This window comes from Amia ocellicauda, chromosome 6 (assembly GCF_036373705.1).
Source record: "Amia ocellicauda isolate fAmiCal2 chromosome 6, fAmiCal2.hap1, whole genome shotgun sequence".
NCBI lineage: Eukaryota > Metazoa > Chordata > Actinopteri > Amiiformes > Amiidae > Amia > Amia ocellicauda.
In genome coordinates, this window is record NC_089855.1 from 33157273 (window position 1) to 33170536 (window position 13264).

A 13264-nucleotide genomic window follows, 5' to 3' on the forward strand; every position below is an offset into this window, starting at 1 on the left:
ATAGGAGCAGGTAAATCAACAGGTAAATCAAACAAAGGCCAAGAACCTGTGCCACATGGCTACTGCTGTTCGACTGAAACCAATAGCAGATTCCCAATAGAAGGAGTCGGCCCCGTCACATCCAATCTGTAAAATCAAACAAAAGTATGTTGCGCAGATGCCTATCGAAGAGGCACCATGATGATGCCTCACCTCTAGATGAGTGTTCCACCAAGTGCTCAGGCACTGGGACACCAGTCAAATTACAGACAACAGCAATATGTCCACAATCCAATGTGACAGGCTCTGTTTTGGCAATGCCTGGCACTGAGTCCACACTCCATAAGGCACAAACAATTCGTCTGAGTGCCTACAGTTCCTAGTGCGATACATATAGCGCTGATGTGCCTGCACAACAGCTGAAGACGACTCTCCTCATTTGAAGAGAAGGAAGGAGAAGAAAGTCTGCCAGCAGTCTGGACGCACCCATGTTTTGTGGATGGTTAACTATCTGGTGCCAGACATGGCCGTAAGCATCACGCCCACTAAGGAAACACTTCGCTTTCAGAAGCGGAGATGTGTGCTTGACTTGTAGACAGACAGGGAAGAGATCAACTACATTACTTCAGAAGGTATAATCTCAAATGCCATGTGGGATCACACAGAAATTACAGTTTTATTAGCAGCATGGTGTGAAATACACATACAGAAGCAATTCAATGTTTTACTGCTTACAGTTAGTATCCAAGTGTATTAAAAACTTGTATTTCACAGGATTGAAACTGAAGGATAATAAATGGATTGGTAGCAGCCGATATTATTCATATTTTTTGAACAACTGGATGGTGTTTCAGGCTGACGTTTTGTGAATGGTTTGCAGGTCTATTGTATAACAACCCCGCAGAGACAATCAGTATGAAGGTGAACACAATTTAGTTAATGGAAGTCTGAGTCGGTCAGGAAGTCATTTGAAGATATCTCTAAATGATTTGCAGATATCTCTAAATGATTTGCAGATATCTCTAAATGATTTGCAGATATCTTTAAATGATTTAGAGATATCTTCAAATCATTTAGAGATATCTGCAAATCATTGAGATATCTTTAAAAAGCACCTTATTTAGATATCTCTAAATCATTTGCAGATATCTCTAAATCATTTATAGATATCTTTAAATGATTAAAGATATCTTTAAATATTTGAAGATATCTTTAAATGCATTTAGAGATATCTCTAAATGATAATTTGGCTTGCCATACACTGGTGCTCCACAGGACCTCTCTCCTTTCCTCACATCTCGCGAGTCGCAAATTAACACAATTTATTGTCTCCACATCTTACTCGTTCTGAACACAGTACCCGCTTTGTCTCTCCTTCAAACCAACCACAACAACACTGCACAAGTGTATATTCTAGGAAACCAAACATACTGTAATTACACATAGAAATGGACTAATAGAAAACTGACCTTAGAACATACCGTAATTACTTGTGTAAAATGACTATTCAAAACTCTAAAAACTTAACAGCACCAACTGCAGAATGAAGCTTTGGGGCTTCCACCCATGCACCTGCTCAGTGCATTTTATTTATTTATGTATGTATTTATTTTCCCCAAGGTGAACTTTACTTACAGTGAGGGAAAAAAGTATTTGATCCCCTGCTGATTTTGTACGTTTGCCCACTGACAAAGAAATGATCAGTCTATAATTTTAATTTTAGGTGTATTTTAACAGTGAGAGACAGTTAAATTAGTTTGATCATTTCTTTGTCAGTGGGCAAACGTACAAAATCAGCAGGGGATCAAATACTTTTTTCCCCCACTGTAGTTACAAAATAATATACAATTAAGGCCACCTAAGTGGGGAGAAAACATAGTGAGGGATGAAATTCCAAATTGAGGTTGAATTCTTTAAAAAGTGTTTAATCCAATTGATCTTAAATGTGTTATTTAAGGTTTGAATATGAAGGAAATGTAGTCTACTGTCTTACAGACATGACTTTCAACATATAGAGATAAAGCAGCATAAGTCTAGAAATACCTTCTGCCATAGTAAGCAATCTCTCCCATTTAAAGATAAACCTCTTTGTAACAAGTGGATTAATTGTCTTAAAATGTTCACAATAATAGGTGAATACTCTAAAGTTCAGAATAGACCTGGCTACATAGAGTTTTCCTTACAATCTTTGAGGGCAAAAAGTGTAGGCAGAGACCAGATGCTTTAGAAAAATCATGGATTACATTGAGAGCAATTTTAATCTGAGTAACATCTCTCAAATAAAGAGTAGTGTCATCTACTAATTGACTAATAATTATTTATCTGCAATTGAGATACATTTGATGTGTACTGTAAGAAGTTGTGTGGCAATTAGGAAAAGATGAGGAGAAATCGGGTACCCTTGACTTATGCAACATTTTATATCAAATATTGGGGATTTGCCATGTTTTGATTTAATAGAGCTATTTACATTCATATAAAGGGCTTTAACAGCATTACCAAAAAAGTCTCCAAAACGAGACCGGGTGTCTGTAAAAGAAAGCACTGCCTATGAGGGAGGGGTTTCTGCGCACTTCCGTAGGAACCTGATCGAAATGTCACTCTATCAAAGCTGCCTTGGCCCCTGCGGACATCACTCACTTCCCACTTCCTGTTTGCATAAAAGGTGACATCTGCGCAGGTTCATCCTCTTTTGCCATTTCGCTGGACCCAAGAATGTGAGCTTTCTGTGTCTGTGTGTTGCATTAGACCTTCAAAACTGCGTATTTCGGTTGGCTGGCTTCACTAATAGTGTTGTTCACCACTGTTTTGCTATGTCTCTGTCTCTATTGTGTGTCTTATTAGTTATATTTATAGCTAATTTTGATTCTGTCCGTCCACGTACCGGAGCTCCGGCTACGCTTTCGGTTTCAGTTTCAGTTCACAAACAGAGCTTTTAAAAGTAATAATCTTGTTAATATAGTGCCATATATTATCGGATTGCTTGCTATGTTGGTTTCTTGTCCACAGGCTTTTTCCTCCACAGCAGGAGCGCTAACAGCGGCAGTAAAATCCGAGGCCCGGCCACCTGGCATAAGCCTCGGTCTGTTGTAGAGAATTCGCTTGTGTGAGGTGCTCCTCTGCCGGCTTGCTCCTGCACTACAGTCCGCAACTGTGGCTGTAGAAGATCTCAATCTCTCAGCATGCTGGGATCGAGCTCTGCTGTGCTCCACCTTCCGTGTGTGTGGCCTCAGTTCTACACCTCGCTTCGGCTGGAGGCCTACTACCCTCAGGCCTCCGAACCCCAGACCCCGCATCACCTGGTGTCCCCGGAAAAACCCCAGCACACATGGTGTGGTTAAGCCTACAGGCCTACATGGTGTTCTGTCCAGCAGCAGCAAGGTTTTGGTGTGGTTTGTTGTGTAGTTGCCCCCACATTGAACCGAGCATTGAACTGAGTGGAGACGCACTTAAAGCAGCCAGTCCCGAGTGGGGAGGTCTCTTGCCTTGTGTGCCTGGGCATCAGCAATGGGTGCAATGCAGCTGTGGACCCCGGTCCCACTATGACGAGCCCAGTGGCCCAGTCCCACATAGAACCCCGCTGTAATCACTGCCGTGTACAGCGATCCCCTACTCCAGCGAGTAATAGTAGGGAGCCCCAGGGCCCCTCTGCCTCCTCCTCACAGCCTGCAGCTTTGGAAGCTGCACATGTTGTGGTAACTGCACCTGCTGCGGCAGCTGTGCCAGCCGCTCCTGCCCTGTGCAGGTAACAGAGCAACAAAGGAGACAGACAGAGTGGCGTCTGTTAGGAACTTGTTCTGGTGCAGCACACATACAACCATATATTAAAACTGACATTGTTGACTGTGTGTCGGAATGTTGCTGTCCAGGAGCTGTCCCCTGAAAAAGCTATGTGCTTTGAGTTAACACCACCCTTTTCTACACATTATTTTGCACATCACAAACCAGTTTTTTGCACAGTGCACAGCTATGAATATAGCAGGAATCACGACTAATTTAACCCTTGGTGTGCCACTGAGTGGTGATGACGACAGACACCTCCAAGCAAGATTGGGGAGCAGTCTGCGATGGATGTGGAGTCAGAGGCAGATGGTCGGAGCACACACAGGCCTTCCACATCAACGTCCTGGAGTTACAAGCGGACTGTGTCATTTTCTGCCAGTCCTATGGGACAGACATGTGCTGGTTCGGACAGACAACACAGTGGTGGTTTCCTATATCAGCAGGCAGGGAGGTCTCTGGTCGTGCAGACTGTATTGTCTAGCATGCTGTCTGCTTCTATGGGCGCAGCCCCGGCTCCACTCCATCAGAGCAGATCACCTTCCTGGCCTATCCTTTCTCAGGGAGGCACCCGCGGTTTCGGAATGGTGCTTCCATGGTGCTTGTGATCTGGCAACCGTGGAGCCGAGATGTCACCTTTCATGCAAACAGGAAGTGGAAGGGTCCTGTTTGAGTGACGTGCACAGGGGCCAATGGCTGACTTGAGTGACTTTTTCGATCGGGATCCTACAGGAAGTACACAGAAACCCCTCCACCTCGGGCAGTGCTTCTTTTTTCAGATAACCGGGGTTGCATTCACAACCCTTTTGTAAAAGTTTTGTACAACTTCAACGGTAAATCAATGGAAGAAAATTGAGAAATGTTTTGAGTGTTAATTGGCTGTGTGCTGCATTCATTAATAATGGTGTTGATGTATTGACTGTATATAGCTTTTTACTGGTTTTGTGTGTGCTCTGCTTTAAAAATGAAGGGTCTTATTTAAATAAAGTTGACAATGATGAAATATGAATAATAGGTAGGCTATGATTTGAAAGTACTTTTTTTTTAAAAGATACATTCTGCCTTATATATACACACACATACTACACAAACAGAGCTAGCTAATATAGTTAATTATATAGCCATTGTTTTTAAGATCAGTGCTAGTGTACTTGCCAATTTTTTGTTAGTAATAAATAATTTTGTATTAGCATTGTTGTTATTATGTATTGTTCATAGTAGTAGTATGAAGCACAAAATCACTATTTATAGCAATAAACAAAGTAAATTGTTGTAAATATAAGAAATTAATGTAATATTGAAATAATGTCATAATCCAAGATTATGAAGAAAATCTACGTGGTGCAGAGTTACCAAGTTTTGTTAACTACCAAGTATTACAGAAACTCATCATAAACCATGTGGAGAAATTGGAGCCAACAGCTAAGAAGACAATGATGAATGTCAGAGGTAGGTGCACATTAATATTTTATATAATTCTGTATGAATATGAAGATTTTAGAATCACTTTGCTTATTCAGTTTTATCAGGTTTTGATGTTCAAACTTTGTATTCAACATTTGTAAGCAGTATTTCAATGGTTTATAAGACTATTTATTCAGTGATAATAAACCAATTAATACATTCCTTTATAAATACATTAATATGTGTGTTTATTAATAGCTTATAAACCATTTATAAATGCATATTTATGTAACCGTATTTTGAAGTGTTACCATTGATTTCTAACTTGTAAATGAGACAGAAATTACCTTTGACAAGAAAATTACTTTGAATTATGAAACCATGCTTAGCCTATACTACTTGTTAGTTTTATCTTCATCTTATTATTTTGTGGGGTTTAAGTAATGACTTTAAAGCCTTTAAAATGTGCTGTTGGAATTGTATTAATCCAGAAAGTGCATTATTATTTTAAATAATATTAATACATATTCTTGACATGTCAACATCTTTAAAAATATGTATAATAACATAATGAAAAATGTATATGCTCATGAATAGAATCTGCACGGAATTGGACCATTTAGTCAATTAATGCTCAGACTACAGTCTCCGTGTCACACCCCATGTATTTTTATTATTATTATTATTTATTTATTAGCAGACGCCCTTATCCAGGGCAACTTACAAAATATAAGCGCAATAAAAAGTGCAAAAATACAGTGCAATTCAAAGCATAATACATTTTTCAAATTCCAATTTACACAAGTGTATACAATATATGGGGTCTTACATCCTGGATTGTAAAAGCTGATGAGTGCTGATGAGATGTTAAGTCACAATCAAGGGCCAAGGGAAAGGGAGCATAGAGGAATTCAAAATAAACAATACAAGTATTAGAAATGCAAGGCAAGTAGTTTGATAAAACGTTGTATAAGTGCTATCTTACAGGAGAGTAAATGGCTAAATTACAAGTACTGTCTGAAAAGATGTGTTTTGAGTAAGGACCTCCGGAATGAGGTCAAGGACTCTGCTGTTTTGACTTCAGTGGGAAGGTCGTTCCACCACTTAGGGGCCAGGGATGAGAAGGAACGGGCTCTGGAGGAGGGAGAGTGGAGAGGAGGCAGAGTTAGTCTTTTGGCACCAGAAGACTGCAGTGGCCTGAAGGGGATGTATGGAGAGACAAAGGTCTGAAGGTAGCTTTGTGCAGTGTGTTCGAGTGGTAGGTGAGAGTCAATGACTTGAACTGAATGCGTGCCGGTATTGGGAGCCAGTGGAGGGAGTGTAGCAGTGGAGTAGCGTGTGCGAATCGGGGCAGAGAGAATACGAGATGAGCTGCAGAGTTCTGGATTTGCTGGAGCAGCGGGTAGTAGTTGCAGGCAGGCCGGCCAGGAGGGAGTTGCAGTAGTCCAAGCAGGAGAGGACCAGGGACTGGATGAGCACCTGAGTCAAGTAGTTGGTGAGGAAGGGTCAGGAAGAATCTGCAGGTGCGTGTCAGCATGGTGATGTGCTGAGTGTGGGAGAGTGCAGGATCGAGGGTGACTCCTAGGTTCTTAGCGGAAGAAGGAGGAGAGAGTGTAGTAGATTCCAATGGGAGAGATGAGATGGAGAGGTCAGCAGAAGGTGAGGAAGATAGGGGAAAAAATAGAAGATCAGATTTGGAGAGGCTGAGCTTGAGGTGGTGCGAGTGCATCTAGGCGGAGATAGCAGACAAGCAGGAAGAAATGTAAGAGGGGATGAGAGGGTCAGAAGAGGGAAAAGACAGGAAGATCTGGGCATCATCAGCATAAAAGTGGTAGGAGAAACCATGGGATGCAATGAGGGGGCCCAGGGAGCGAGTGTAGAGAGAGAACAGGAGGGGGCCCAGGACAGAGCCTTGGGGAACACCTGTGAGGAGAGGTTGGGGGGTGGATGAGAAACCTCGCCATGTCACTTGGTAGGTCCGGTTGCTGAGGTAGGAGGAGAACCAGGTGAGAGCAGTCCCAGAGATTCAAAGGTCAGCGAGGCAGGAGAGGAGGATGGAGTGATCAACAGTGTCAAATGCTGCGGAGAGGTCAAGGAGGATGAGGACTGAGGAGAGGGAGGCCACCCGAGCACAGCTGAGGGAGTCAGTGACTGCCAGGAGAGTCGTCTCAGTGGAGTGAGCTGTGCAGAAGCCAGATTGCAGAGGATCAAGGAGTGAGTGTTGGCACAGAAAGTCCGAAAGCTGACGGTGGACCGCCCGCTCAAGAGTCTTTGAGAGGAAGGGGAGTAGGGAGACAGGGCGATAGTTCTGAGGAGAGGTGGCATCAAGGGTTGGTTTCTTGAGGAGTGGGATCACAGCAGCTTGTTTAAATGCAGAGGGGAAACAGCCAGAGAGGAGTGAGGAGTTGAGGAAGGAGGAGATGAAGGGGAGAAGATCAGGAGCTGTCGCTTGGAGGAGACGAGAAGGGAGAGGGTCCAGGGCACATGTTGTAGGTTTGTGACATAGGAGGAGAGCGGAAACTTCAGAATCTGAGAGAGGTGAGAATGAAAAAAAGGAAGCTTGATCGGTGGAAGGTTTGGGTGTGATGGGAGAGGAGGGGGGACTGTTGTAGAGTCTGCGGATGTCTGCAATATTGGAGGAGAAGAAGGAGGCGAAATCAACAGCAGTGAGAGATGAGGGAGGAGGAGGGGGAGGGGGGGCAAGGAGGGAGGAGAAAGTGGAGAAGAGTTTGAGGGGGTTGTTGACAGTGGATTCGAAGAGTGACTAAGGTAATAATTGTACTAAGGTAATAATTATTATTGTCAACCTATTTGACTTAACAATCAATATAAACTTCACATTAAATCTAATGGTAAACCACATAAGTGTGTTCAATCTTAAGCCTTATATTTATACATAATTATTATATAAATTGACTGTTTCAGTGAATGCTGGAATACTCCAAATTATCAGGGTTTAATGACTACCTAAATTATACTATAGCCTAACAAATTGAAATTGAATTCTATCGTTGCAGTCTTTCACATGTTTTTGTCGCATTTGAGAATGTTTTAAATTGATGTCGTTTTAATGTATGTCTTTGCAGCTTCACTATTACAGTTTGGTAGCCAGGCCAGTTGCTTTTAATTTCCATGTTGTGAAGAATAAAAAGCCAAAATGATATAACCACGAGTATAACCACACTATCAAGCTCCTGCATTGTTGTCATCTGAAAAACCCAACTATCTTTCAGCGTCAGGCACGCAACTCTCAACATAGCATCTGACATCATTCACCTGGCTTGAGTATTGCAGTGGATACACACCCGAGCCATACCAGGCCAGCTCAGCTTGGCTCGGCTTGATTCCAGCATGGCTTGGATATGCCAGTGGAAAAGGGCCATAAGTGACTGGGTTTTATTTACTGAATTGAATACGTACTGTATCTGTTATTTATTATGCATTAATAGTCCTATTGGGGTTTCATTTATGTGATTTAGTGATGAATTGTCGCTGGTGATGAAAAGTGTGTGACCGATTGACAGGATACCCATGCATACAACTCTCGACAAACACCTGACCTGTAACAGGCCAACTCAGCTAGGTTCTGGCTTGGTTCAAGGTCGGATGTGCCAGTGGAAAAGGGGCATTGTCTAGTATTCCTAAGTGTCCACCCTGACTGTGCTAGCAGGCGTATGTTACAGCCTTTCTCCCTTCCCCTCTGTCAGTGTTCCAGATTCTGTCTTCAGTACTCGTAAGGATAGAGTAAGTGTATTAGTTCTGATATAAAGAACATCCTTTTGCACAATGTCTGTGGTATTTAACCCACCTTTTAATTGAGAAGTCCTACACTATATACACTGTTAACTGTTTATTTTTACACAATCTTGCTGGATAATATTTCTCTTTTGTTATGTCAGACATCGTCTACAACAAGTTTGCAGAATTGGTTTGAAGAGTGCTTTGAGTGTTATCCCAATCTTCTGTTTGTGGCTAAGGTATTTTCAGCAACTGCTATTACAGCTGCCTTTTTTTTAATATGTAATCTCTCACATTTTTATACAAACACTTAAACCCCACCTTTAGTTGATTACACTGCAAATAAACTGTTATGGTCCGAAACCTGCAAAGTCAAAGTTTTAGTGAATATGATATAGTTGCAAATAAGTACATATTGAGCATGTACACCGATTCTGAATCAACAAACACCATATTCAAATTTCACACATAGATTCTGAAAATCTTATTTCATATATCCTCCATGGAGATTCAAACTTTTATCTTTAGGATTTCCGTCTAACATTTGCAGTTTACATTGAAGTAAAGTATGTTACCGGCTCAATGTGAGCTGTACATTTATTAAAATGTTTGCTAAGATCTTTTACAAATCTGCACCTGCTAATATATTATTTTGGTCGCAAAGAGATCATAATTTACCTTAAAGGTGAAAAATACATTATAGTGATTGTGATCCAGCTATGGCTGGAAGATTTATTTAAGAGTAAATATATTCTGCCATCAAGTAATCTCTTCATTAGCCTGGGGCTGGTGAAAGTACTGTACTTTCTCTCATTGAACTGGGTTCTTATTCCCTTTGTACAAAATTGATAACATGAAAAAGAGGCAGGAGATCAAAGTAGCAGAGAGGCTGCAGAACCAGTTTGAAATGGAGAAACTGGTGTACACCCAAGACAGTATCTTCTTGAAAACCATTAAGGAGAATCTGAAGGATCTGGTCACTCATATTAAGGAAGAACTATCCATTACATTTTCTGATTTAAATGTTTGCAAGACTTCCAGCTCAGATATGTTAAATAAACTGAGCTGTTACTTGCAGGTAGGTGAAACCTTAAATTACTTTGTTACCAAAGCTGGTTATCTTTCAATTCAATAATAATTCCCAAAGAAGGTATGGGAAATGGTATAATTAGAAATGTTATAGAACTCATAGCAAAGCTGCCTTTAGGCCCTTGTATGCAGTCACTCAGATGAACCCCTCCCTTTCTCCCTTCATCTGCAACCTAACATTTTATACCATTTATGTATTTCTGTATGAAGAGAGACTGCTAATAGGTATTTAAATTTAAAAAATCATCAAAAAAGCTTTTTCAAAAGGCTCATAAAAAATATTCATAACAAACAAGTCTGTTGTGTGGTTTTAGAGTAAGAAGAAAGGAAACTGTAGTAGGGTTTAAGACGCCTTTGTTAAAGCAAGGCAGACATTTGAACTCACTCCCACTTCCCTAGCGGACTGTATTTCACTTTTTATTTCTCATTTATTTAACCAGATAAGTCAATTGAGAACCAATTCCCATTTACAATAACGACCTGGCCAAGAGGTGCAGCATTGCAAAAAAACAATTCACAAGAAACAATACCACTACAAAATTTAATGAACACAACACACTATATTAATCAATGTACAATAAAAGTAAGATATAAATTCATACAAAATGTAGAGTATGGGCTAGATTTTCCTAGGGTTTGCATGGCGCAAATAGCTATTGCTAAAATATCTGCATTATTTGCCATATTCAAAACCCTGTGTTGTGCGGCACAATCCATTATGTGCTGTTCACCCTATAATTGTATGCAAGGCGCAAAATGGGGGGAGTTGCTGAAATTATGTGTGATTCTTTTTATATTCATAGCTGTTAGCTGCACAAAAAACAGGTTTGCAACGTGCAAAATAACACATTGAAAAGGGTGGTGTTAACTCTTTCAGGTCAACAATGGGGGTGTCTGTTTTTATATATAGTTGTGTATAGCCATATTGCCTTCCCCGTGAAATCCTTAACCCAAACAGCGGACCCTGCAGGTAACACTCACGTTGGTCGCTGTACCTTCTGATTCTGCTTCATGTTCTCCTGTCCACGGCAGACCCTATTGCAGACATCTGGTCGAAGAAGATCCCACCTGGTTCTCAGTGGTTGACCAAACATCAATATGGCTGGGGACACCCCAGTTTTTTTGTGAGGTGTTGTGCAATACGAGGCCAAAAACCTGGACATACGGGTCTGCAGCGAGCCTGCTATCATCTTACTACTCAGCCTGGACTGCCTTTTCTACCAACCCATTCATGGCAGGGTGGTACGGCGCTGAGGTGATGTGACGAATGCCATTGGCGGACAGAAAACCTTCAAACTCTGAACTTGTGAAAATGGTGGCATTGTCTGACACCACCGTGTGTGGGAGTCCATGCGTACTGAAAAGATGTCGAAGATGCTCTATTGTACTAGCTGAAGTCACCGAATTCAATGGAAACACATCCAGCCACTTGGAGTATGCATCCACCATCACCAGGAATGTGTTCTCCATGAACGGACCGGCATAGTCGATGTGAATCCGTGTCCATGGCTGACCAGCCCATTCCCAGGGGCAAATTGGAGCTTCTGCTAGAGCATTCCATAATTGCTGACATAACTCGCAAGATTTCACACAATCTTCCATAGCAGCATCCAATCCATGCCACCACAAATATGCTCGAGCTGTTGCTTTCATCCTAGAGACACCAGGATGCATCTCATGGAGCTCATCTAACAGTGTCTGACGGCCCTGTGGCGGGACCACTACTCTCAACCTCCATAGAAGGATGCCATCCTCCACTCACAGCTCGCCTCACTTATTAAACTAGAGCTATAAGTCGTCTGAAAGGCTCTTAGCAGGCCAACCCTCTCTCACAAACTGACATACTTTTGACAGGAGGGGGTCTCTGTATGTCCCGCGCTTAAGCTGTTGGCTGGTGATAGGGGCTGATTGTAACTGCTTCAGCAAACACACCAGTTCTGGAGGTGCTGGTGGATCCAGTGGCATGTAAGGCAAGGGTAACCTGCTCAAATCATCCGCGTTAGATATTGTGGGACCTGGTTTATACACCAGCATGTACTGGTATTGCATCAGCATGAGGGCCCACCTTTGCAATCTACCCGATGCTGTTGGCTGAATGTTCTTTAGCTCACCAAGGAGCCCCAACAAAGGTTTATGATCTGTTTGGATGATAAACCTATGCCCGTAAATGTACTGGTGAATCTTCTTAACTGCAAATATTGTAGCAAGGCCTTCCTTCTCCAGTTGAGAATATCTCTTCTCTGTGGGAGCAAGCAAGCATGATGCGAAGTAGATCAGCTCCTCTGTGTTGTCATTCCTAGTGTGTGACAAAACTGCCCCAACTCCAACGAAGGGATGCATCACTGATAATGACCAATGGCCTTGAGGGGTCATAATGGATCAGCAACACAGCAGATGAAAGTAAGTCCTTGGACCTCTTAAAAGCTGATCATTGAGGAACTCCCCACTCCCACCACTCCTCAGGAGTTCATACAGCGGAGCTAACTCGGAGGCTAAATCGGGTAGAAAATGGCCATAATAATTCAGTAGTCCCAGGTAAGCATGCAGCTGTCCTACGTCCTGTGGCTCCGGAGCATCCTTAATTGCCTTTACCTTCTTTTTGAGAGGCTGTAGGCCCCTCACGGACACCTTGTGACCCAGATACTCCAACTCAGGTACCTGGAAAACACACTTGGACTGCTTCAGCTTTAGTCCGGTATTCTAGCCAAGACAAGACAGCTTCCAGGTTCTTGGAAGTGCTCCTCTTTAGTGAGACCAGTTACTAAGATGTCATCAAGGTAGATGACAACATGGTCAATGCCAGCCAAGAGGCCCTCCTTGACCCTCTGGAAAATAGCACAAGCAGAAAAGATTCCAAAGGGCAAATGTGTGTACTGGAACAAGCCTTTGTGTGTATTAATGGTAACTACACTACGAGACTCTTCAGCCAACACCAACTGTTGATAAGATTGTGACATTTTGAGTTTGGAGAAACTGGTACCACCCGAGAGCTTAGTAAACAGCTCATCAATCCTTGGAAGAGGATATTGCTTCAGACGAGATACTACATTTGCCGTCAGACAGGCTTTATAATGCCGGCTGCCTGCAGTCTCTGCAGCTCGGCTTGCACCTTTTCTGCAAGGCTATGGGCACAGGTCTTGCCTTACAGAATCTTGGGACTGCTGAGGGGTCTAGCTGTATGTGAACTTCTGTCCCTTGGAGCTCACCCAGCTCATCGCGGAACACAGCAGCATGTTTTTCAAGAAAGTGAAACGGGCTGTCCCAGCACTGTAGA

The 13264-nt window shown here is 42.3% G+C and overlaps 1 pseudogene; it reads left to right on the plus strand.

Moving 5' to 3' along the window:
* Positions 1 to 13263, plus strand: part of LOC136751863 (interferon-induced GTP-binding protein Mx1-like) — a 34451-nt pseudogene extending 21188 nt beyond the window's left edge.
* The last annotated feature ends 1 nt before the right edge of the window (position 13264 follows it).